This window comes from Lagopus muta, chromosome 1 (assembly GCF_023343835.1).
Source record: "Lagopus muta isolate bLagMut1 chromosome 1, bLagMut1 primary, whole genome shotgun sequence".
In the NCBI taxonomy this organism is placed as follows: Eukaryota; Metazoa; Chordata; class Aves; order Galliformes; family Phasianidae; genus Lagopus; species Lagopus muta.
This window is the reverse complement of record NC_064433.1, coordinates 174705145-174731705: the sequence shown is the minus strand read 5'-3', so window position 1 is coordinate 174731705 and position 26561 is coordinate 174705145. Positions and strand designations below refer to the sequence as shown.

The 26561-nt window shown below is 41.9% G+C and overlaps 1 protein-coding gene across 4 annotated transcripts in view; it reads left to right on the top strand.

The window, feature by feature from the left end:
• Positions 1 to 380: 380 nt before the first annotated feature.
• The window catches only part of WASF3 (WASP family member 3), a 62035-nt gene continuing 35854 nt past the window's right edge, over positions 381 to 26561 (top strand). For 2 of the 4 annotated variants that reach the window (XM_048933687.1, XM_048933684.1), the window contains exons 1-2: positions 863 to 957; positions 19745 to 19836. The gene's annotated coding sequence lies outside the window, so the exon portion shown is untranslated. Of the gene's footprint in view, positions 402 to 604; positions 680 to 862; positions 958 to 19744; positions 19837 to 26561 lie in introns of those variants that run through there. The other 2 variants (XM_048933686.1, XM_048933685.1) reach the window with 2 other exon arrangements.

Here is a 26561-nt window from a genome sequence, read left to right as displayed (position 1 = left end):
TGATCGCGGCGATTTGGGATCATTTTCCCCACAGGGCAGCAGCTCCGAGGAGCCGCCCGTGAGCCCGACCGCCGCGTCGGAGTCGAGCAAACTTTGCGACGCCCCACACGCTCGGCTCGGGGCGGCTCCAGGCAGCCCGCGTCCAGCCGGGGTCACTCATAGGCAGCCCCGAGCCCTTTGAAGTCCGGAGGCGATTGTTCCGCGCCCCCCGGAACCTCGTTCACATGGAAACGTCGGGGCTTTTTTCTTTTTTTCTTTTCTGAAGGCTTCGCGGCGACCCACAAAAGCCCCCCGCCCCCGGGACCGCCACAAAGGATGCAGAGCGGACGTCGTCTGGGCCGCGCCGCAGCTGCGGCTCGCGCAGCCCCGGCCCCCGCCGCAGGCCCCAGGCCTCAGCGCGGGTGGGCGCGGGCACGGCCGGGGCGCGCACTTGGGATTCGCTGGGAAGTGGGTCAGCGGGGCGGGCGGAGGGCGAGGGCACGGCCCGGGGTGCCCGCCGTCAACGGGAGGGAGGGAGGGAGGGAGGCGAAGGGCGGGAGGCGGGCGGCAGGCCGAGGGAGAGCCGAGATCGACCCCGCGCCCGAGAGAAACCGCCCGCCGGCATCCCCAGGCCGGGCTCGCCCCGCGTGCGGGAAGCGGCGAGCCGGCAACCCGCGGACAGCCTTCTTGCGAGCCCCAGGTAGGGGCCGCTGATTGACGGCTCGACCCTCCCTCCCGGCGTTTCCATTGATTGCTTTTCACGCCAATCAAGGAGGTGCGCGGCGAGAGATTGGCTGTCGTCCGTCCTCCTTGTCCCGCCCCTCTTGGCGCGGGCCAAAGGGGGAAGCGAGGGGGCGGGGCTTTCGGCCGAGGGGCGGGGCGGTGGGGGCGCGGGGGCTCAGCCGGGGAAGGCTCCGCGCGGTGGCGGCGGTGGCCGTAGGGGACGGCGGCGCGGGATGGGACGGAGCGCGGCGTCAGGTGGGTGAGGGGCCGCGCAACCGCCGCCACCTTCCCCGGCGGTGGTCTGTAAGCCGAGGTCCGTGCTGTGGGGCCAACGCCGGCCGTGGGATGCGGTCGTGAGGTTCCCGGGCAGAACGCGCTTCGCGCGCACGGGCGGTTCGGATTTGCGCTCCGTGCAGGAATGGGAACGCGGCGTGTGACCGCGTCTTTGTGCCGCTTTGTCAGCGGTGGGGAGCGGGGATCGGGGAGCGAGTCCTCCCGGAGGGAAGGATGGGGCGGATTGGGACGCAGCCGGGAACTCGGGAGACTTAACATCCGAGGGGTGGTTGTGCTTCGCTGTGTGCTGGGCTGGGATCTTTATTTTGTCTTTACGCGGGGAATCGAAAAGCGTTGTTTTTGCATGAGATAGCGGTGTTGTTCTCACTTGGCCTGAGACGGTGCTTTCCCTGGTAGTGCGGTGCTGCTTGGAGGAGGGAGTGAAGTAATGGAGTAGCGGTACGGCTGCGCTTCTCCAGCACGCTGCCCTGCTCCACAGCCCGCATCTCGGAGCACAGCCATCCGGCTGCTGCTACGTGGATCGGTGCGATGTGGGACCATTAGGTTGTAAGGGTGAAGTGACAAGTTACAGCGCTGGCAAACTTGAGGATCCAAAGGATTAAACCCTGTATTTGAGCTGTGGAAATGCACTTTGTTAGGTGTTGCGCTCAGTTAGCGCTAGCTTAGTTTGGCATTTAAGGAGAAAACAGACTTACGTGGAAGAACCGTCACTTGCACTGAAATGAAGGCCCCACGTCGTTCTGGCTCTGTGAACGTGGCTTTCAAGTAGGTCCTGCCAGAAGGAGGCTTTATCTGTAGCTGTTCAGCCTGTCACCAGGACCGGGCTGTATTCCCGCTGAACAACGTGGAAGCAAGATATATTTCCAGAAGCGTTCTGGGGTTCTGTTATGCAAAGCAAACTCTTCTTCTGCTGGCTGAAGGGTGACTTCGGAGGGGTTTTTTGCTGTTTGCATGGCTTGTGGAAGTGGGAATGTAGTTACTGGGCAGTGAATGGAGACGTTTTGTTGTATGTGAAATAATTGAGTCAGTCCTTTTTCTTCTCCTTTTCCACAGCTATTTTCTTCACATAAAGAAGATTAGAAAACACTTCTTAATCAGATGCTGAAACAATGGTCTTGATTATACGCAATAGTTACGGAAGTTGTGCGGTCTTTGCTAATCTTTCTGTTTGTGGAAGTAATAAAAAATGACTTTATTCCAGAATTAGAATTGCTTGTGTTATAAAAAGAGACTTTCATAGCAGGAATAAGTTAACAAGGCTTCAGGTTTGATTTATATGGTTCAGTGCATACTATTCTCTATAGTTAATGGTAGCGTAGCCATGCTCTGCTTTTTAGAATATGCTCTGTCTGTACAACATGTCTTAAATAAACAATGATGATGATTTTAGGAGTGCTAATACCAGCTTCTTACGCACTGGTTGTTCTTGGTTGACTAGATTAGCTCAGATGTATATGGTTTGTTCTTCAGTGTGAGGAAGCATACCATGTATTTATATGAAACAATAAGTGTCTGCAGGCAGTATTCCTCTGCAGAGGGAAGCAAAAGAAAAGCCACAGATGTGACAGATGATAGTAATGTTAGCTCAAAGCTTCTTGTATGCAGTGATTAGTAGGGCAGTGTTTGAAAAAGAAAACAAACTCCAGCAGATATTGCAGAGAATTACAGAAGAGCTAATAGCAGATGAGCATTTAAATCGCTGTGTCGGTGTCACCTGGACAGTGGATTAGCGCTCATGCTTGTGCAAGTATTCCATTTTGTCTGAACTTCCTGTGTAGACAATTCAGTCTTGGTAGAAAGAAGAGTGAATGGAGTAGTTTAGACTGCTGGAGAGAACTGCTTATCTTATACTAAGTAGATGTGGCTCTTAGGGATGTGGTTTGATTGATGTGGTGATGGGTTGACAGTTGGACTAGGTGATCTTGTATGTCTTTTCTGGTCTTAAAGGTTCTGTGATTCTGAAATAAACATATGCAGTTAAATCTTTGTTCTTTTGAACCCACCCACAGCACCATCTTCCAAAGCTCTTGTCTGCTCATAGCAAGAAATGGGTGAAAAAGAAATTGTACCAGTGAAGTCTGTTCTTAGTTGCTGTGCAATTGCAGTACAGTCTTGTAACTGAATTTGAAATAGATTTTGTAACACAGCACTTCATCATCTCTTTCATTCAAAGTTGTATCGATATTTCACCTAATTCATGGGTGGCACCAGTGAAGTTTTGGACTTTTTGTGGTTGTTACTAAGAACTTGTTGACAGCGGATGGGAAGACAATGTTTTCACCTGGCTAATGTCTTAGAATCATAGAATTGCTCAGGTTGGAAAAGATCTTAAAGATCATCGAGTCCAACCACAACCTAACCATCCTACCCTAACTAACAACCCTCTGCTAAATCATGTCCCTGAGCACCACATCCAAACGGTTTTTAAACACAGCCAGGGATGGTGACTCAACCACCTCCCTGAGGAGCCTATTCCAGTGCTTCACAACCCTTTCTGTAACGAAGTTCTTTCCTGATAACCAACTTAAACCTCCCGTGGCACAACTTGAGGCCATTTCCCCTCATCCTGTCACCTGTCACCAATGAGAAGAGACCAACCTGCTCTGACTGTAAACACCTTTCAGATATGGAAGAGAGCAGTAAGGTCTCCCCTCAGCCTCCTCTTCCCCAGACTGAACAGCCCCAGTTCCTTCACTCTCTCCTCATAGGCCATATTCTCCAAGCCCTTCACAAGCCTTGTTGCCCTGCTTTGGACCTGCTTTAGCACCTCCATGTCCTTTCTGTACTGAGGTGCCCAAAACTGAACACAGCACTCGAGGTGAGGCCTCACCAGTGCTGAGTACAGGGGCAGGATGACTTCCCTAGTCCTGCTCACCACACCATTCCTGATCCAAGCCAGGATGCCATTGGCCTTCTTGGCCACCTGGGCACACTGCTGGCTCATATTCAATCGACTGTCCATCAGTGCACCAAGGTCTCTTTCCATCAGGCAGCTTCCCAGCTACTGCTCCCCAAGCCTGTAGGGTTGCCTGGGGTTGTTGTGACCAAAATGCGGGACCCGACACTTGGCCCTACTGAAAGTCATACAGTTTACCTTGGCCCATTGATCCAGTCTATCCAGGTCCCTCAGTATTGCCTTTCTCCCCTCAGGCAGATCAACGCTCCCTCTCAACTTGGTGCCTGCAAACTTACTGAAGGTGCACTCGATCCCCTCATCAAGGTTGTTAATAAAGATGTTAAATAGAAGCGGCCCCAGTACTGAGCCCTGGGGGATGCTGCTCATGCCCGGCTGCCAACTGGATTTATCTCCATTGACCACAACTCTTTGGGCCTGGCCATCCAGCCAGTGTTTCACCCAGCAGAGTGTATGCACATCCAAACTGTGGGCAGCCAGCTTCTCCACAAAAATGTTGTGGGAACTGTGTCAAAGGTTTCACGGAAGTCCAGGTAGACCACATTGACAGCCATACCTTCATCCACCAATGGGTCACCTTGTCATAGAATGAAATTAGGTTTGTCAAACAGGATCTACCATTTGTAAACCCACGCTGACTGGGCCTGATTCCCTGGTTAACCTTTAACTGGTCCATGATTGTTCCTGAGATTATCCATTCCATAACCTTCCCCAGCACCGAGGTGAGACTGTAGCTGAGATAGGCCTGTAGCTACCAGGATCATCTTTCAGTCCCTTTTTGAAGATGGGCATCAGATCTACCAGTCTTCAGTCCACCAGGACATCCCTGGTTAGCCAGGACTGCCAAAATGATGCAGAGAGGGTTGGCAACCACATCTGCTAACTCCCTCAGCACTCTGGGGTACAATCCATCCAGCCTCAGTTATCTAATTCTGAAGTTATTCAGTGTAAAGAAGGAAATATTGGAAATATTGGAAATAGGTGTCTTCCAGAGTTAAATGCAGCTGCACATTGTGTTCTAAAGGTTTCTTTTCCAAGGGATGCTACAAGTAGTGACTGCTTATTCTCTTAAGAGCAGAAATAGGAAAGATAGAGGGTATTTCTCTTCCCCTATGTCAGACTTGTACGGAATTTTTGTAACTTATGGAAATCGATGTCTAAGAATTACATGAAGGCATCTTGAACCTTGGCTCTGCAGAAAGACTGCTACACCACACATTTTTTCCTGAGAACCTAGCCTGAGTTTAGAGGTAATGATGAATTAATATGAAATAAGACCACGTTTATTTGTTCAGCACTAATGTGTGAGTGCTTTCCTTCACGCTTACTGGCATTTAGATCCAACTGTTTAGAAGCCAACCTGTTGTAAAAGCCTCTGAAATGTTGCACTGGGGTGGTTGTATCTGCAGACGTGGTGTTGTTTTTCACCCCCATAAAATCTGAAGTAACTGAAATGTGTTTAGCTGTTCACTTCTTTTTCCTCCTCTGAAAGAAGAAACAAAATGTTTGGGAAGAAATAAAGAAATATGTGCGTAGGATCAGCTAAAGATCAGAAGGGAAGTCTTTGTGGTCACTTAAAGCAGTGAGATCAGAGCTTACCTTGTTTAACTTCTTTATTTTTTGTCAGGTGAAGCTACTGGAGAATTTTTGTGAAGGTTTATTAGTATGGCAAGCATGTATTAGACTTGTTTGTGCTTTGGAAGACAAATCCAATTTCATTTGTGGTAGGGATTTACAGGGATTCTTAAACACTTGGCAAATCAGTTTTCCACTGAAATGTTCAACATTAAACTAATGGTGTTCTCTGGGTCTGTGGTCAAACATGGTATTTTTACTTATTTATTTATTCATAATGAAGTTTATATTTAGCAGAATTCTGGTTGCTAATTTTCAAGATTTTGGAGCAGCTTCCTACCTTTTGAGTACAGGTGTGATGTGACTTCTTTGTTCTCTTATGGGTTTGATAGCCAAATGTGTTTGTAGGGATCAAGACTGGGGGAAAATGTGTGATTCTTGTAAGTGTGGATTATCTTTATGCCATGTTGATTTTATTTTTGAGTTGCCACTACTGATGTTACTCTGAGTTAAGTATCTTTTGTTTTAAGTGCAGAAAAGTTGAGTTGCTCAGGTAGAACTTGATTAATGCTTGTGTTTGTTTTAAGCACAGAAGTCAGTCAAAAACAAAAAACGTTTCCCCAGCATTTCATAAACAGGTTATGTTTAAAATATGTTGGTTCTCTCCTAATCATTCATAATTTCAAGTTGTCTGGCGAGAGGTGGCTGTTTTGTTGCTTTTTTAAATTGTTTATTTGAAGTACTGGAAAGAACTGGCAGGAGAACTTGAGTGCTGAGTTACAGAATTGACTAAGAATTAGTGAACATAGTAACGTAACTAAAGTAAACATCTTGGATGTGGTCAGCATACAAGTATTTTGGCTTTAGCTATTGAATTAATCTTGCATTCTGTAAATAGATTTTTGTAATAGTCTTCACAATGAAGACTAAGTGATGCAACCTTTAAAGTCCTGGTAAGTGGCATAGAGAGCGTACAGATACTGTCAGTAATTTGAATCTGTCCTAGGTTCATGTTTTCTGGTCATTATAATGGACATAAATAGGAGTGATCTATCTGACGCAGTCCTAACTTCCAATGAATCTGTCAGAAACAGCATTTTAGGTTGACTTAAATTTGTTTTTTTTCTTGTCCTGAAATAAAAATATTCTGGTGCACAGAGTTATGGCCTGACTTGTTTTCTCTCTAGTTCCATAAATCAGAACTAGCTTCAGTTTCCCTGTTCTTTGGCATGACATTTTATTGCGCATCCCTGTTGTTGAAGTTGGCCCTGCACAGAAACTATGAAATAATTTCTTGTGGTAGAACTCTATCAAGCATCATTTATTTGCACAGCAGTCTGCACAGATAAATTCACATTAATGAAATATATTTATCACCATTAAGTTCAAATGTCACAGGTTTTCTTGGAGGCTCATGCAGTCGTCGTCTCCTCCTGTGCAGCTGTAAAAGCATAGTTTGGCAGTTGTAAATAGCGTGGCTATGTTCTGGGGGTGCTTTTTTGATCTCTGAATACACACTTTGTTTAGAATGATATATGTACTATGTTTTTTGTGTCCTCTCAGTTTTAGATTGCTTGACAGAACTTTGAAACTGGGAAGGAAATTTTGTATTGTAAATAGTGAAAATGCTATTTCATGCATGATCTAAATGCAATTGATAGATAAATTTCTCCAACTTCATGGCAGCTACTAATGGTTATAATTGATCAGGCATTTGAAATTTTACATGGATATTCTTAGATAGGCAAAGAGTGGTGAAATCTCTTTGCTGTCGTTTGGCCTTTTTTTGTATTTTTTCCTACTGATTTTTTTTCTTGAAGGTCATTCATCTGGCCTTTCTGAGGTGGTGTCAGAATTTCAGGTGTTTGTCCATGAGCATATGAAGCCATTTCTTATGTGCATTGTAGCTGTTGCTGAGCAGTTGACTACAGAAACAAGCTGCTGGTTGGAGTGGAGCTCTGGTAGTACAGTGTAGAGGCTTCTCCATCTTCACTTGCAGTATTCAGTTTGGCTGGGTATGCTTCTAGGCGTGTTGGATTTGCCCAAGTGGAAGCCCTCATCTTTTGGGGACGTGTTTCTTTCTATCTAGCGCAGTGCTACCCTGCTGTTAATGTGTCGAAGATTCTTGGTTCTGGAAACACTTTTGTCTGCTCATTGGGAATTGAGTGATGTTGGATTTTCTTAGATGCTCAACTTTGTCACTTCTCATATTTTTCAATGTTTTTCTTCAGTAGCTTGTCCTTTAGGTTGTTGAGTAAATAGATAATAGTGTGCAGTAATATTATGGATTAAATGAGCATGCTTACTTCCTGGTTTATGAAGCCTATCTAACAATCTTATTGTTCTGGTAGATTATGTAGGCAGAGGTCCTGATGGCATAAACATACAGCAGTGGAAATGCAACGTGACAGGAAATGCAACGTAACAGTGACAGTGCAATGGTGTTTTGGAGGCTGGAGTCCCACAGACTGCTTACAAGACAGCACATGCAGCATGTGCATTGATACGCGAGCCTGGAAGTGGGACGTATCTAAGCTATGCCAAGTTAGAAACATCTCCTTCACATTAACAATGTCAGTGGAGTTTTTCTCTTTGGCAGGAGGCCCTGCTTGCTTCTTGCGTGACCTCAGAGGTGAAGCTCAGTGTTCTGATATGATAGCACCTCACCAGAAAGTGATTCTCAGGGCACGAGCTGTACGGGATGTACTGGACAGAAGATGATATGGTTTTCTTAAACACTGTAGTACCAGCTGTCTTTTATGTGCTGTGCACGAGGAGCCTCATTTATTTATATAAGGACCGAGTATAGATAGTCAAATTATTTGCTGTATGCTATGGCTGGTAGATGCTTGTGGATCCGTATCCTTGGGCAGATTAGATCATCAAAGCAGAAGTGCGTGCTAATGGAACAAAACTTAATCTGTCTGTATTCTAAAAGGACAAAAATATTTCCTTTTATTGTTGGGAATTCATAGAAACTGAAGCTGAACAAAGCACCACATCAGTGAAGACTGAGAAGCTTGTATAATCTCATCAGAAATGTTTTATGCAAGTCTGGCTGCTAATGCAAAAAGGACCTAATGTTAATTAAGACTGCGTGTGAAGGACAATGAGCATAAGTTGGGAATTACTGGAACTCTGCCATATTTATAGTAGAGAACAGGAGATAAACTGTAACCATCGGGGCTGTCTTCCCTGGACTTGTTAACCCTTCGCCTGCTCGTCACTTGCTGCAGAGGGGCTCTTTGTAGCAACTGGAATCTGGGGGTGAAGTTTATTCTGATCCTGGTTATTGTAATGGCCTGCTGGAGTTTGACTGTTCCTTTATTTGAGTGTTTCCAGTTAACACATATGGTTATAGTTGTTGTCTGCAGCTGTTGCTCGCTCATCCTTCTCCAGTAGCTTTTTTTCTTGCAGCCTGGAACTGTGTTGCAATGCCTTCATTTGAAGGCTGAAAAAGAGTAAACCCTCTTTTGTCTTGTGTTTGTAACGGCCTGTAAGGTAAGGACCTTGCCTTTGTGTTACTGTTGTACAGCTGAACTGGGAGTCCTTGTAAAACAGTTGAACAGCTATAGCCCTTCTATCTAGAACTCCCTTCATTTAAAAAGAAAAAACAAACAAACAAACAAAACCCATAAAAAAATGAAGGCTGGTAAAGGTGCAGATTCTTGTCTGTATTCTCATGACTTGGAAGTTTAATTAACATTACGATATATAGTTTGCTCATAGCCTGAGCCTTCAGTTTGTTAGTGTCCCAGGGTTCTTGTACATCTCCATAGTGACAATCATTTTCTTAGTAATAAGCAGTAGTTGGTTTTCTCAGTAATAAGCAGTAGTTGGAGAACTTGTATTTGCGATGGGTGACAAACATAAAATATTCACATACATTAACTGTATTCCAGCAAATATTGGATTTTTTTTTTTTAATCTTTGCTTTGGAATCCTGTGGTGGAAAAGGTCATTATTCCATAGTGTTGAGCAAATTTGTTAGTGTGCCTTTTCCTATCCGGGCAGCAAGCAGCTCTAGAGACTCTTGTGCCACAAGACAAGGCCTGGGAGCTTCTTTTATTTAGAGCTTTTAAATGGCCTTTGGAAACACTTTGAGAAGCTTTTCTGCATATCGTTACACGGGAATGAAGAAATGAAGAGTTTGAACTTCTGAATCTGAACTTCTGAGCTTCAGAATGGGAACTCTAGAGAAAATCTGTCTGTCTTGTTTTTTTTGTAGCAGTTACAGCTTGCTGCTGAGCTTCGTAGCAAAAGCTGAAATCCTCCGGAACTTCTATCAGAATAGGTTTATTGCAGAATTATTTCCTGGGAAAGTACTGTTTTTCTTCTAAAGACTGATTGCTGCTCTGAATACTTAAACAGATGTAAACATGGAGGAGATAGCACATCACTTCAAATAAAGCCTGCATTTAATTATTCAACTTCTGTGCTGGATTTCAAGATGCTTGCATGTATTACTGTTTTTTTGCACATGGCTTGAATATTGAAATTCCTTCTAGCCTCCATGTGCCAACTTAAAGCTGTATGAATGGGGCTGTAGTTAACCCTAAAATAGATTTTAAGCAGGTAGTCTTGAAACAGCAGTACAGGTGGCTTACTGTTAGTTCTGGGTTATCTGTGTAATAGAAGGGTGTTTACCAGGCTGTGCTGGACAAACAGACCTGCAGATACACAGAAAGCATCATGCTTTGCCTACTGTTCTTTCTACAGGAAGAAGCAGGCACAAGAGTTTCTTTCAGCGTTCAGCACCTTCCTTTGTTTTCTCCATGCTGGAGGCTCCTTTGGCTCAGCCACCTTGTTTCTCTGCAGGCTCTCCATTGTGCAGACCTTACCTGTCTTGCTCATCTCTACTGAAGCAATTGCTTTGCATTTATAGCAAGTAAAGAGTTGGGGACTTGAAACATTGCCTTAATATTGTGGCTTTCTGAAACGCACATAAGTAAGTCTTTAAGAAGTATTAAGTGTCTCTACTGCTTTCTCTGTCTCTTAATCTGAAATGACTTCAGCTGCAGTGAAATAACCGCCTTTGAAGGGCAAGTTCTGGTGGTTTGGTTTGTCCTTCTGCCCATGGCAGCAGCAGCTGAAAACCCCCAGTTTGATCTTCGCTTCTCTGTCCTATATTTTAAGATGAATCTGCTAACGCTTTTTGTTGCGTGCCACTTCCTCATTTGGATTTTCTGTTCCCCTTCCTCATGCTGCAGATTCTCTCCTAAGCATTTCTTGTGATTTCTTCTGAATTCTTCTTTTACTTCCCTCTCAGTCATTCTTTTATAACCTATTATTCCCCTTAAGAAAGAACTGCTTTGTGGTAAACTGCTTGGTGCCATTTCTGGTTAAAAAAAAAAAACCAAACCACAACCCACAGATGCTTTTCGTATTTTTAAGGAGTGAAATGCTATGAGATTAAAAACAACAACAACAACAAAACAGTGAAATAGCAACACGACAAACCCTTCCCTCCCCTGCTACAGTCATCCCAAAAGAAACTTAAAATGGGGGAAAGTAGATGTAAGACTTCAAATGCATCACCAAATGTAAACCCTTCTTTCTTCTTCTGAGCCAACTGCCTACTATCAGATATCTTTAAACCACAGAATGTTGTTTTTGGCAGGGACATCAGAAAGAGTATTCTCTCTTCTAAACAGTTGTTGTTTGGAAAACAAGCATATGTCTGGCATCATCATGGATCTTCAAATGAGGAAAAAGTGATTTTATTTCCAAAACGTAGTAAAACTGTTTTCAGTGAAATCAAATGTTAAATGGTTTTTGGAAGCTTAAACGTAATGGTGTGTCATTACAGTTGATGAGGTTGAAACAACAAGGGCAGCTAGCCCTTGAACTGCTAAGTGTTAATCATAGCCTGGCAAGGTTTTTGCTCAGCCCAATTACTGGGCTCCAGAGGAGCACACAGCCAAAAACAAGGCATCTTTTTGGAACTTTTCAAAGCTGAAATTAAATGTTGAGGCTCAGATATAAATTGACAGCTTATTTATTTGTAAGTGACTATAAAGTTAACCTATAGATATAAATGTGCAATTTGAGCATCTCTCTTCTTATTTGTCTTTGGTTAGAGCTATTGCTGCAATAGAAAATATATTGAAGTAAGCTTTGTGTACCTAAGGGATGACAGCCTACAGGGTGAAAAGCTTTGATTTGTTGGTAAGAGAGAACTTTATGCTGTGTTACAGGTGAATAAATACAATGTATAGCAGTTCCAGATACCCAAAGAGGTTAGTTGAGGCTCATTAACTTACAGGGAGAAGGTAAGAATGGAGAAAAATAATACACTTTGGCAGTGAGTGGGGGATGTTAGGGAGATTTAACTCTGAAGGTTGGAAATACAGGTGTTGAACATGGAGGAGGAAAAGCAGGCAGCGTAATTGAGGCTTATTTTAAGTGGTCATATTCCCTTTGAGATGTTCAAACTCCCTGTATTTTAAAACTAAAATATGTGTGGGAAGCCTTGAAACTAAAACTTAATTGAAATACAGACCCTGAAGGACCAGTATTCCTTTGTTACAAGTGTGCTTTTGAGTCTTCTAAATCAACTTTGAACAAAACATGAATGTTACTGCAGGAAATACAAGATTTGTAGAAGTAATTAAAATCTATTATGGATTAATTTGCGTGATATTACTAGCATTTCATTAAAAAATCTTGCTTTTTTGCTCATGTCTTCAGGTGTACAATATAGTTTTGATTTTCTGTGTTCTGAGCAAGCAGGACTTGCTGATTTAAATGCAGTTCTTAAAAGAGTGTTGAAAGAAGAAAAGAATTTGCTTAATCAAAATGGGGAAATTGCTTGTTACGGTTTTTCTAGAGGCATGAAACAAATTTCGGTGAGTTTCTGAATGGAAGAAAGTGTGACATGTTGAACAGCTGGACCTTAAGGATGAAGTAGTTGAGGAGGAAGCAGAGGCAGATATGGTACTCTGCAACTGTATTCACCTCTCACCAAAAAAAAGCAAACCAAACACCCCAAACCAAAGAGAGTGTTAGTTAACCATATTGTATGAGATTGAGATGCATAACAATTTTATCCAATAATGGTTACTGATACTGTAAAGGCTTAGAGGAAAGTGAAGACCACTTCCTTATTAATGCATAGTGTCTGCCAAAGAGATTATTTGTAGTCAAAGGGAGACTTCATGTATCAATCATCTGGTCTAGTAATAGTTTTCTCCCACTCTTTACTTTTACCTTTTGTTGCTAATGCATGAATAAACAGCTCCAGAGCTGTTTGTGCTTGAGGTTGATAGTGCATTATCGCTTCCAGCTGTTAAATCAATGTTCTCATCTCAGAGGTGGCAAAGTTATGAAGGGGTGTGAAATCTGGAAATGTCTTTTGTGTAGTCTTTCATACTTTTGACGTCTGGCTAATCCCTTTTATTTTGCTTCCTGTTTTTTTCAGAAGTGCATCTCGTATGAGGTTACGAGTGGTGGATCACTGCTAGTGGGTGGTGGGCTCTTTATTCTACTTGTTTTTCTGCTTAGGGAAGGACATATATTTCTGTAGCAGCAAGGTTGTATCTGGAAGGTTGTACTGATCCAAGTTGTAAAGTCTTAAACCTCAATCTTTAGTGAACCACATCAGGGCAAGGATTGTATGCACGCTGGTTATTGTTATTCTCACTCTTTACTGGGGGCCTTTCTGGAGGGCAAGGCATCCCTGCTCTGTTGTTCATGAAAAACTGTAGCCTGTGGGGTCGGGTGATACTTTGAAGTGGTTCTTCATAAAAGAGCGTTTAAGAAAAAGATTCTGTACCTTCTCAGCCTGCTTCAATTCACTGTGCTTGATGCAGAATTTCCAGGAATTTTGTAATTTGTGATAATGTGTGTGGTCAGCTCAGGGGATTGTGGTGCCTGTACCAACACAGCAAATTTTAGTTACAAACTTGACCTATGTAGAGCTACATGAGTATTTCAGTCACTTACGGTGGGAGAACAAAGATTTGATCAAGCACTGAATTCTCAGTCTTTGCTTGCTGGCTTTCCATGCTATAGGAAATCTTTACATCATCAGACACGTGCTTGTGTTTTTGAGCAAACACATCATGCACTTAACACCAGCAGTACTCAAACTTTTAGCAGAACCTCCCTTTTCTGTAGCAGCTTGTTTCTGTGCTGCTCCTCTGCCAACCCCAAGCAGCTGTGAGGCAAGAAGGGGAAGCTCTGTGTCACAGCTGTGCTGCTCAGTCTCTGTCCTTCTGGAGCTAGAGCCCCAGAGCACTGTATGTTCCTGTGTGGTGATTGGAAGACTTGGATCTGAACCTGTGCCAGATTCCTTACTGTCCTTTCCCTTCTCCTTCAAATGGTCAGTAATAACCAAAAGACCTGACTGCTTCCACTCTCAAGCATAAGCCACACCCTTATTTTGGACCTTCCTCAGCAGACATGGCATTATGTTAGGCATGTGGCCTATTTTCTTTCCTTTTCTGCTTAGTAGTAGCTTTTGCTACTACTAAGAGAGTATCTTTTGCTCTTTGAATGAAAAAACTGATATAGATTTATTGATGGGTTCTGCCTTTCAGCAAACAGTTATCACTTCTTCAAGACTTCTAAGATTTTTTTTCCCCCAGAGTTAAGATATTTTGCATCTTACTTAAATTCCACTTGCAATTAAACCTAACAAGAGAATTCAAGGGCAAGAAAAACTCTTTTCGGCAGTATGTGGAGACAGGACAAGGGAAAACGGCCAGAAACTGGAGCATAGGAAGTTATAGGAAGGATGAATGTGCACAAGAATTTCTTTACAGTGAGGGTGACGGAGAACTGGAACAGGCTGCCCAGGGAGGCTATGGAGTCTCCTTCTCTGGAGATATTTAAGACCCAGCTGGACACCTACTTGTGCGACCTGGTGTAGGGAACCTGCTTTGGCAGGGGGGTTGGACTTGATGATCTCTGGAGGTCCCTTCCAACCCCTATGATTCTGTGGTTGTGTGAATGCCAGGCCTTGGAGATAAGAAAGAATCTTGAGAAAGGAAAGCTTCCCTTCAGTCAAGGAGAATCTGGTTGGAGTAGCCAACTTGGATTCAGCAGGAGGAGATTATGCTTGACCAATGTGGCAGCCTTCTGTGGTGTTGCGGTTGGCTGGGTAGATGAGGAGAGAGCATCATGTGCTGAGTACCCTGTCTCCAGTAAGGGTTTTGAGGCTGTCCCCCATAATATCTTCATGGGTAAGCTTAGAGGATGTGGGACAGATGGATGAACAGTGAGGTGGAATGTGAACTGGTTGACTTGAGGTAATCAAGATCTGTCTGGATGCTCTCTTGTGTAACACTTTTCTGTATAATCTACTCTAGGAAACCTGCTTCAGCTGAGGAGTTGCAGCAGGTGATTTCCAGAGGTCCCTTTCAACCCTTACAATTCTGTAATTCTCTTTAACTTGTGAAAACAACATGCATTATTTGTAACTTCAGACTCTTCAGTAGAGGAGTGCAGTGGGGTCATTGAAAATGTAGTTGGAATGGATATTTCTGTGGTTATTGGAAGACTGAAGAGGGATCTCAGACAAGAAACTGACTGAGAAACCTGCAGTCACATTAATATGAATTGGTAAGGGAGATCTGGAATATACATATCATATATTATACATACTAAGAAATACAGCTGTGTTTTTGGTCTATTAGACTTGATTATTGTATCTTGATTTTTTTTCACTGTATCAAAATTTCTTTGTGGAAATTGCTTTTGTAAGATACTGCTTTTGAGGGCAGCTGGCTGCTTCTCCAAAGTAGAAATGTGTCCCAATAGAAAACACTGACCATGGTGGTTGTTTTTTATAGAAAGCATGCCAATCTTTATTTAGCATGGACTTCAGTGTATATAAAGTTTGTGTAGACACCTGTTTCAACCACTAAATGTTTTTTCTCTGCATTTACATCCTAACATTTTAAAAGGAGTCATGAGAACTGTATCAGAAGTCAAGTAAAGCGTAGTGATTACCACTGTGGCATATTTTGACAGTTAAGTTTTAGGTCAAGACAGTGGATTACTGTACTGAAAGATATAAAGTTTTAAGTGCATAATCTTACTGCTGTCTCCTTCCTTTTTGCTCTTCTTCATAGCTGTGAGGCTATGAAGGGAAATATCAGATTTATTTTACTTTTTTCCTTAGGCATTCTGAAGCCTTCTAAACTTCATTTATCAATCTTAGTTGTTAGGTATTTCTTTTTAGGGATACGTATTTGTATGTGTGGCATTTTTGACTTTATATTTTTTCAGTGGCGCCGTGTTCTTGCGTGCAGGTCATGCTTCTGTTATTCTTCTACTTTTCTCTAATGTTATAAAGTAGTCAGCTATAAACTACATAACCTTCTACTACTTACAGAGTAATCTGAAGTGAACAATTTCTTAATTCTTGTTGGGGCAATGGGCAGCTCCTTTATTTGCTTTCAGTACTGCTTGGTTATCTGAATGTTGTTTGTGTTGCTCATGTCACCGTATCTACTGCTGAAACATGTAACTTGAAGGCCTGTATCTGTCTTGCCTCGAGCCGTGGGTGAGTATCTTCAGTGATCCGATGGGTTTTCTTTGTGGCTGGGGTACTTAACCGTGTAGCACCTGTCTGTATTTCTCAGTGATTGGAGAATCTTTACTGTTTAGATCTAAGACGACAGAGTGAAAGAATTATAGCTGCATCGTGTTTGATATTGGTATATTAAGAGACCTAGAAGGCACTCTAGCATGATGTTGTCTTTGGATTTGGCATTGTTTGCAGTGAAGAATCAGTGCTGGCTGTCCAAGAAGAGTGCTGGCCTGGGCAAGCCTCTAACTACTGAGGTGCCAAAGAGGTGACATTTGGGGGTGGTCAGTGCTAACATGCTTCTTACCTGCCAGAATGCTTGGCAGACCAGTGCTGTTACTGTCTGGCTCATGGTCTTAGCTGACTGTCTTTTCTAGATGGTGAAATCTCAGAAAGACAAATATTTAACCAGAGATAAATTCCAGCTTCTGGTTGACACGCATCTTCTGTCTAATATCATGAAGCAGTAAATATTTTTACCATAATCCAATGAATGACAGTGAATAAGAGAGGTACTGGATACAGGTTGAATATTTTTGCTTTGTTGTATGCTTCAAAGCAAAACTCCAGGAGCATAAACTCACTTGGAAGGACTTGATGGCAGTGGATGCACTAGATGCTGCAATGAAGTCTGACCATCAAAGCTATTTTCAGGAAGGTAGGGAGCTATCCTTAAAGAGCTCAGGAGAGGACAGATTGCCCTATACACTCCAAGGACAGCATATATCCTAAGTCTGCATCTCTAGATGTCTTTGGGCATCTAGACATCTGTGCTCTGGACAGCAGCAACTGAATCTTAAGTTAAAACCACCTGGAAAACATGAGATGCTGTGTCTGCCTTTGTGCTGCAGCTGTCATGTCTGACTTGAAGACTGAGATCTGGCTCAGACCCAGTCTAAAGAGAAGAGACTTTGTAGTTATCTTTATCAATCTCATCAAAGCTGCTGAGGATGGGCCACTACGAGCCCCTTGCTTGGTTCTGAGTAATTGTTTTCATTGCTGTGTTGTAGAATAGCACCCCACGCCATGTAGAAGCATTTCATTCAAACCTCTTTTTGATGCGTGGTTCTGCTCTTCCAATACCCCAATAGCACTTCGAGTTTTTCCAGATTACTTCTATAGAGCTTCAGTGCAAGATTATAGTTGCATGCTTTTGAGCACAGGAAATTACAAAGGCAAATCAGTACTGAAAATTTTAAACACTTCCTTTTGTATGTATGTAATAACAGCTGCTGTTTTAACTCGAACTACAGTAGTAAGCTTTGGATGTCTGTGTATGTAACCATGTTTTAAAAACCCTCCCCCCTATCCTGCAAAGCAGACTTCACCGTAAAATCCTTTCTTCACTATTTTGATGATGACCTACTGTTCGAATACTTTTAATCCTCAATCTGTATAAAAGTTATGTTTTGCATTAAATCCTTTTCCTCTGTGGATTTCTGAGGTAATCCTCTGTATGCCATATAGCTTGTTCTTTAAATTGCTTGTATACTAGGAGTTCTGTTTAGAAAGTTTTAAGACACTGATTTTAAACACAATTCAGCTGTGTATATATTTCTATCCAGAACTCAGTTTTATATGCTTTCTGTCTCTAAAGTTGTATCCTACTGAAACTGTTGAGTACTTTCTGTAATTTCATCAGTCACTGTAAGTCAAATGTGGCGCTTGGCAGAGGAGTCACTCATGTGCTAGATAATTTTTTTCTTTAAATGACTTCTGTTGGGATTCCTTTCCTCTTGGAGATCTTATGGAAAAGAAAATCCGTTCAAAAGGAAGTGTGTATATTTGGTTGTGCTAGGAGATGGAGATTTGGGCTGTTAAGGGTGTACTGAAATGTATTTTCCTTTATCTCATACTGCGTGCATCTGCAATATATTTTTCATCATAGTTATCTGTCTCAAGTATAGAACATAAGGAGACATAATGCATAAGGACATAGCATAAGGAGAAATTGTGGACTTTGTCACTGTGTTCCATTCCTGTGTTCTCTGTTGGTTTTGTTTAATATTTTAGTTAAAAATAAATCAGAAAAATGTCAGTAGAAGAGAAAGCACAAAACATCTTGGTGTTGGCCATGTCTTGGTGTTGGCCATGACTTGCTGTTTTCGTTTAATGGTATAAGGATTTATACTGTCTGCTGGAACAAGTGCCAGGATACTTGATAACATTTGACCATGAAAAATGTGCAAGATTCTCATCCTCACCATCCATACGGTATTTCTTGGCATTCTTCCCTTCACTGTAGGCTGTACACATTGCTGACCTGAGCAAAGAGTTCATTCATCAGAGGGTGGATTCAGTGATTCTATTTATATAGTGCAGCCTTACAGACTGTTGCATCAAGGACTAGTGTGAGGAGGCTACTTGAGATTCCTAAGGTGCTTCTCCTGCAAAGATTAATGTGATGTAAATATATCCCCAGCCATCCTAATAGCATGGTACTAGAGGGTTTAAGTTCTTTATAAAGTTCCAGTCACCTTGTAGTAAGCTAATGCTCTAAAGATGTATGTTTTGTAGGATTTTCTCAGTCTAGATCTAAAGCAGATCTGCTATTTCTCAAGACATGAGTATAACTGAGTAAATAATTGTAACTTGTGTGCTCATGAAATCACTGGGGTGATTTTTCAGTTTCCAATTGCAGGAGAAGTTGCTAGGTTTCTATGTTTTCCCTCACTCAATCAGGTACAGGAGTTGCTAGAAAGTAAGGTAAGCTCCCTGTGAATGACTGCAAAAACCATCTTCCCAATGTGGGTGTAAAGTAATGGGTGCTGATGAGCTGGTGGTTGGACTAGGTAATCTTAGTGGTCTTTTCCAACATTTTTGATTCTATTATTGAATTCAGATCACTGATGTTAACAGGGTACTTTGCATATAATTTTAGTCACACATGCAGCTCACATTTGGAAGACGCCTCTTCCCCACATACTGCACAAATCCTTGTGATAAGATGGGAAGACCTCTGAGTATGAATGAACGTACACATATGTGCATTTTATATACACATATATACGTTTTATATGTATATTCAGAACAGTTCCTTCTGAATGCATATGAACACTTCAGTGAGGATCAAGATCCTGGTCAACTAGCGGATGTTGGTAGCAATCTAACTGGAGGAGGAATATTGTTTGCAATAGGTGTCCACTGCAGCACTGCTTATTGGAATTGAGAGGGAGGGCAGCATGCTGTTAAAGCTATGATACTTTGAGGGAGGATAACGTAAATTCAGGGGGGAGTGGTGAACTATTCTCTTGGAGCTAAAATCTGTAATGCTTTTGTGGAGACAATAACTTATTATTGCATGAGCTGCTCATTACATTTTTAGTTGGTTTGTTTTAGCAAGTATGTATCTAAGTAATATTTAATCTACTGTGAAGTGTCTCAGTGGGATTCAAACTTGTGTTTCGTTATGCTTTACTATAAGCCATTATCTTCAATTTTTCCATCCCCGTCTTTAAGTGGGTCAATCTTACTTCCTCTCTAGATATTTCTTGTTAAAAACAGGGGCCTTAATTATGAAATAGCCAAGCATTTTTCTGACCTTTAAAAATATAATTAAGCTCTAGCATGATGTTAGTGTTCAGCTCAGTGGTACCTCTAGAGACTCATACGTGTTTTTAGTATTTTAATTGATCAGTGAGCCTGGTTTTTAATGTATATATTTAGTTTGTCATTCTGATGCCGAGAAGTCAAAATTACTGATGATTTTGTCTTTCTGATTGCAGATAAAGCCACCTGAGAGTGCTAGCAAGTTACAGAACAGCCGTTTTCCCAAACGAGTGAACAGAAAGGATATTCTCTACTTCCTTTTTTAATGGTGAGTTGGTCAATGGAGCTCATATTGAACACACTTTGTGATGTATGACTCTGCTATTTAAAGCTGTGGTAAACTTCTTAAATTGGAGACCAATGCTGAAGTTTGGAAACTGTCCAGAAGGTTTTGAATTTTGACTGGGAATCAGGCTTGTATTTCTCCCATGTTGAAGATGGGCTGCATTAGGCACTGAAACAACTGGCAAAACACACTGACAGGCCAGGAGGCTGTTATTTAGATAGTAATCTTGTTGTGTAGAAAACAGAAATAAATTTATTGTATTTGTGGATGCTCAGGAAATACCGGATTTTAAATTTGCATCCATTAATTATTTTTACCCTCTATAATCTGTACTTTGCTGATGTGCTGTCTTAGAGATTTAAACCAAATCTGCTGAGGTTATATGTTTGACTGCTTGCCTCAAAAAGTGCAATGGATAATAAAAGGTTTATATTATTGATATTAAACTAACATCCCATGGAAAAGCCCTCTTTTCCCCAGTCTGTCTTGGCTGGGATGCTCTGATACACCCCACGCTTCTGGATGCAGAGCATGTTTTCTGTTTGTGGGAAAGCAAGAAAAAGCTGTGTAGCATCTGCTTGACTGTGATGGAAGATATGGGCTGTGCAGGTTGAAGCTAGAAAGGACTTCTGCCAAGCTTTAGGCAGTTTTGTTTGTGTAAGTAAAGATGTGCTGATTTTAAGAGACTGCAGTTTTTCTACATCTGTAACGGGAAGCAGAGAAACCTAAAACCTGGGGGCATCTTTAGGGTTCTTCCTTTTGAGAAGACAATGAGGTTGAAAGCAGTGTTTAGCTGTTTGTGGTAGAGACCCCTTATTTCCAAAGTCTGTGAAATAAGCCTGTTTTGCATGTATAGTAAGGTGTTTTTAAGTTGAGTCATTCTTATCCTCACTCGGATGATCAACGTGCCTTGTCTCTTCTTGCTTCTCCAGGTTTCCCAGTGTGTTTTGCTAATACAAACAGCCCAATAGTTGTGAAGTTGCTCAAAATAAAATATAACTGTTAACTATTTGTGAAAGGTACAGATTCCTTGAAGTGCCAGCTTTTTGCTGGCTGAGTTGTCCAAAATTCTCCTGCTGTTCTCCAGAAGCCTATTTCTTTCTGCCCAGCTGTAGTAAACTAATGAAAAACACTGACTCAGTCAGCAAAAAGCTGTAGTTCATTAATTATATAGCAGTGTTAGGAGAGAGAAGCAGGATGGTGTTTCTCAATTGAGTGCCCTGTGAAGGTGGGGGGAATGTCCTAGGAACGAGGAGAGAGTATCCTGAAATCTTTGCATTGTAAGTGAGTAAAGTCAAGTTCATGTGGATCTATTTTTTCGTAGAGCTGACTTAAAAATCGAAGAAATGCGATCACAGATTCTGATCTTAATTGAGAGATGCATGCAATGTTCATGAGCTTCTGATGTTTTCTGATCTTGATTTTAAAGGAGACTTAGTATTTGGGTTTAACTCTTGCATGTATTGGCTTTGGATTCTATGCAGCGTGCCTTTATGTCTCATCGGGACTTCATAGAATCACAGAATCCTTAGAGTTGGAAGAGACCTCTGAAGGCTGTCTAGTCCAACTCTCCTGCAGTGAACAGGGACATCACAGCTACGTCAGGTTGCCCAGTGCCTTATCCAGCCTCACCTGGAAAGTCTTCAGGGATGGGGCATCAACCACATCTCTGGGCAACCTGTTCCAATGCTTCACCACGTGCACTGTAAAACATTTTTTCCTTACATTTAAACTAAATCTGCCCTCTTTGAGCTTGAAACTGTTTCCTCTTGTTCTGTCACCACAGTCTCTGCTAAAGAGTCTGTCTCCTTCTTTTCTGTAGCTTTCCTTTGGATACTTGACTGATGTTTGGAGTTGAAGTACTTTATTTTTGAATTGTAGCGTGGCAAAATGGATTTGATGGTCATATGCAAGGTGAAGTAATTTGATAAAAGTGGCATCTGGGCAGTGAGAGACCTAAATATGCCCATCCTGTTCAGAGCAATGGTTTGAACAGATTCTTCATAATGACGGTCTATATGAGCAGTTCAATACCATGTCTATACTACAAATGGTTGCAGTTTCTGGATTCTTCTTTGAACTCTTTTTGTGACAGGCATTACAGTAACTCCCCTTCAGAATTATACAGCTAATATGTGGGAATCTGCTCAAAGATGAGGTTTAAATCTCAGTTGTCTGTGCACAGATTTAACTGAATCAGTTTCTAAATTTAAACTGATGTGGTTAAATTGCTTCTTGAACTGTGTGTCGATTAGTCTCTGATGGCTTGATTTTTCCATATATGCAGCTTGTCTCTGTGGATTACATTGACTATTTAAAGCATAGTTGAAAGCAATGTTAAGAATTGATTAGTTATGTAATTTGGTGTGTGAAAGGACAATGTAATCTTCAGGAGACAGTATTGCTCTCTGCAGCCTGAAAGGAGGTTGTGATGAGATGGGCTTTGGCTTCTTCTCTCAGGTAACTGTGATAGGACACACGGGAACAGTCTCAAGTCATGCCAGGGGAGATTCAGGTTGGGTATTAGGAAGAATTTCTTCTCAGGAAGAGCGGTGAGGCATTGCAATGGGCTGCCCAGGGAAGCGGCAGACTCATCATCCCTGGTGGTGTTTAAGGGTAGATGTAGTACCTGAGGACATGGTTTAGGTGAGGAATATTGGCAATTGATGAATGGTTGGACTAGGTGATCTTAGGTCTTTTTCAACCTTTATGATTCTTAGATGACTCAAATGATGCTTCTTGAGAATTGGCATCAGTGCCTTTGTGCCTAATGTTAATTTGTTAATCTACAGAACCTCTGGTCTCTAATGCAGTTGTGCAAATTTTGTTTAGTTTGTTGTGATTCTCAAACAGCCTTAGGCCTTAGGCTGACAACCGTGATACTGCCTGCTTTCTGGAGCCTCAAAACAGAGCTGGTGAGAGCAGTTCTCATGCACAGTGGCCAGCTGCTTGCAGCCATGGTCAAAAAGCCCTGTCCTTTTGGATTGTGAGGTCTCACCAGCTCAGTGGGATTTAAACTAATAATCGTGTTTCCCAAGATAGTATTTCACTCACAAGGATAACAGCAACACCAGTTGGTGGGATGGATGCTTCTTAGTTTGTTGAGGCTGTGAAGCTGAGAATGTGGTGTTTGAAGGGAAGGAGGAGGACCTGACCCTACTGTCTGATGGAGGGAGAGGGGGCCCTGGCTTCTGACTTTCCTTGTAGAACTGTTCACATTTCCTTTATAAAACAGTGATACATTCAGATGGAAGTGCAGAAATAGCCCTGAAAAATGGAAATTTTGTTTAGAGGTTTGCAACACAGACTTCATGGTTTTAGATGAGAGAACACTTTGGGGGAAGTGAGCACTGATGCATGATGCAGTTGGGAACTGATGATGATTGTCTCTGACTCGGTGTGCAAAACAAAAGATGATGATTATTGTGTTACGTCATCTTTGCAAAACTTTTTGTTTTTGAAAGGCATGCATTTCACTTAAGGGAAGACACTCAGCACCTTCATTACAAATCTTCTGTGACAGGCTATACATAGAGACTAAAGGCATAAGCAGAGCCTTTGAGTATTCTTTGCATCCCCCGGATCTTTCTGTCTAGGTCAGCTGAGAAAAGGAGGGGATGAGAGGCAGCAGGCACAGACCAGGACACAGGAAGTTCCCACTGAACGCGATGAAAAGCTTCTTTACTTTGAGGGCAACAAAGCACTGGAACAAACTACCCTGAGAGGTTGTGGAGTCTCCTTTCACCTTTCAGAGTACATTTATTGAAACAAGCATAAAAATCTTTTAATACTTCATGCCTTTTAAATTAATTTGGTCTTAAGCATTTCTAGGTATATGCTGTTTTGTTGTTGTTTTTTTTTTTCTTGCAGATAAACAATTTAAACCAACATATACCACACTAACATTCAACAAAAGCATCTTCTTATGAAAATGATGCATATATGAATTAGTTAACAAGGGAAATATCATTCGTAGTATATGCAGGAGAAACGTCACGTAACACAGACCTTACAACACATCAGATGCTTCTGTGAGTCTTGGGAGTAAATACATGAGACATACCTATTTTCTTCTGTTCAGTAAGATTTTGTTGGTCTGGAAACAGAATCTCTTACTGGGCCTCCAAAGTGATTTTGGGAGATGGGACAACAGAGGATGACAGAAAATTGCAACAACTCTGAGCCGTTTACCGTAATTTTATATTCCTAGCAACAAGAGTGACAAGATTTGAATCTTCCTCCAATGACAGTATTGATGCTGGTTCTTGCAAAAGCTGTTATTAATCACCCAGGCCAATGTATCTTTCTAGTCTAGTTTTGACAGTAAGTAATCACTTCTGTTTAGCTTGCTATTCACCTGTACAACTAGATGTAGCTGGTCTTTTCCATGTCTCTGTTCTGTTTCTGTATGAGAGGTTAACTTGAATCACTAGCTGTCTTTCTCTCTGTCTTTCTGTCTTTCTTAGTACCAAAGCAGATTGAGTGCTCTCACTATCACTTACGTAGTCTTGGCTATAAGGGCAGTAATTCCATAAACTGCTTTGGCTTCTTTCCTTTGGATTATGTTTCTATTTGCTTACGTCTGATTCCAGCCTGCAAGTAGCTCAGCCAGGAGCAGCAGTTACGATAGCAGAGGGGTTGAAAGAGGGAATGGGGAAAAAAATCCGTTTAATTAAATCAAGAAGTAGTTGGTTTGCAGCTGCCATAAAAAGCACAACTTTAAGTGGAGTGGGTCCTAAGGCAATAGCTGGGTTTTGCTTCTGAGGAAACATAACTCACCTTGTGGTTGAAGCATTTATTGCTCAGTATTGGTCTGATCTACGTCCAATTTCCAGTCCTTCTACAGTCCCTGAGAGCCCGTAAGCATAATCAAATAGCTTTGTCTTCCTCAACTATATAGCTGAGATGATGCTTGCTTTTCTCAACTTTGGAGAGTAAAAACAATGTCTAAGTGTACAGATACTGTAGTAACACAGGTACTGTGCAACCTTGCTGTAACAGACTTTCTGGTGCTCTTTTGGGGTGGTAACCTTGCCAAACTTAGGCAGTCCTTTTCTTTAGTGGTTTTTTTGTTGGCCTTTCTGCCAAGACTTTGGTTTGCTGCCAGCAGGATGGCTGCCAGCTAGTGGGAAGATGAGGTCCTTCCCCAGGCATTTGGTGGTTGAGTGTGTTGGAGGGAAAGAGGTAGATAAAGCCATGAATTCTGTGCATAAAGTATCTTTATTCCCTTCTTTCCTGTGAAACCTTCATTCACTAAAACTGGGGTGAGACATAATTCAAAGCTACTATGCAGGCAGGTTTTCAGCCTTGGGATGGCAGTTTTTTTTTCCCAAGTGTTTTCCCTTCCCTATTCACCTTGTCCCCAAAAAAGCAAAATAAATTTAGTTCTTTTTTGAACTTTACATAGTTAATAGGCTTCTTAGCCTATAGCAACATGCTGTCATTTTGGTTTGGATCCTCTTGAAGATCTGAGGACTCGCTATGTACAGTAACACAAGTAGAATTCAGTTCAGATCTTTGATCATAGTGAGAGAGCATTGGGACAGCATCTCCTTCTGTACTCTCCTGCTGTCTCCTAAGTGATTGTAGAGTCCTGGGGGGGATAAAAGCCTGACCTCTAAAATGTTAAGTATTAGAAATAGCACCGCAATCAGGCATGTTTTGATGATGCACATCCCCCCAGCTGTGGGCTGTATGAATGATTTTCTTTTTTGAGTAATATAAAACTGTAAGGTGCTCTCTAGGAGTGATCAGAATCTAATGGGTCTTGATAGTTGGAGAGCTTGTTTGGAACAAATATCCCACTTCTCTTCCCCGAAAATGGGTATAATGCAGACACAGGATCATCAGCACCCCCTAGGCAGCTTCTGTTGTACCACACAACTTGCTAATGTCATCTCTAGCCATAGTTTCCTATGGCATATTTCCTAATTCCTTTTGAAGTCTTTGAACATCTCTGGAGGTCTACAAGCAGAAAACCACTAGTGGGTGGTGCCGTTCTTCCTTGCAAACTGCATTTATTTAGTTCAGGTCTGCTTTTACTCTGCTACTGTGCTATTCTATAGTATTATTACCCAGATAATAGTGCAATATTATACTACTCTATTTTCCTTCCAACTCTTCAACACTTGATATTGACTAAAAGCAGACCTGGAGATAGATGGAGTTAGCACGATGCTCCCAAATGCTCAATATTAGGTTCTGAAATGTAGTACTCTTAAAAAACAGTGCTAACATTTTCGAAACTGATACATACATAAATTTATATATCCATATAATGTAATAAATACATACAGCATATCTATATAAAAAGGAAAGAAAGTAGATTCTACCTATGTAGTTAAAATAGGTTCTACGAAACATGTTTATGTGCACTAATTGGAAATACTGGAAGAAAGCAGACCTTAAAAACAATTTAGCATTATCACTGGAAGAATCTGTATCCCCAGTAATCTTAGCTAAGATTTGATTACTGTAACTGGAAAAAGTTGCTGAAGCCTCTTCTAAGTGATTGATTATATCTAGTGAGAATGTTCTTTTTCCTTGAAGCTGGTTTCTGGAGCAGTCCTGCCCTGCCAGCTCCATGGAGATCTGTTGATGCAATGCCAGATTTCATGGAACACAGCTTTTCAACCTTCCAGAAAGAGGATTTTTAGAGAAGGCTGACTGCTGTATTTGGTCTGAGACTCATGATGGTTTAATAGTAG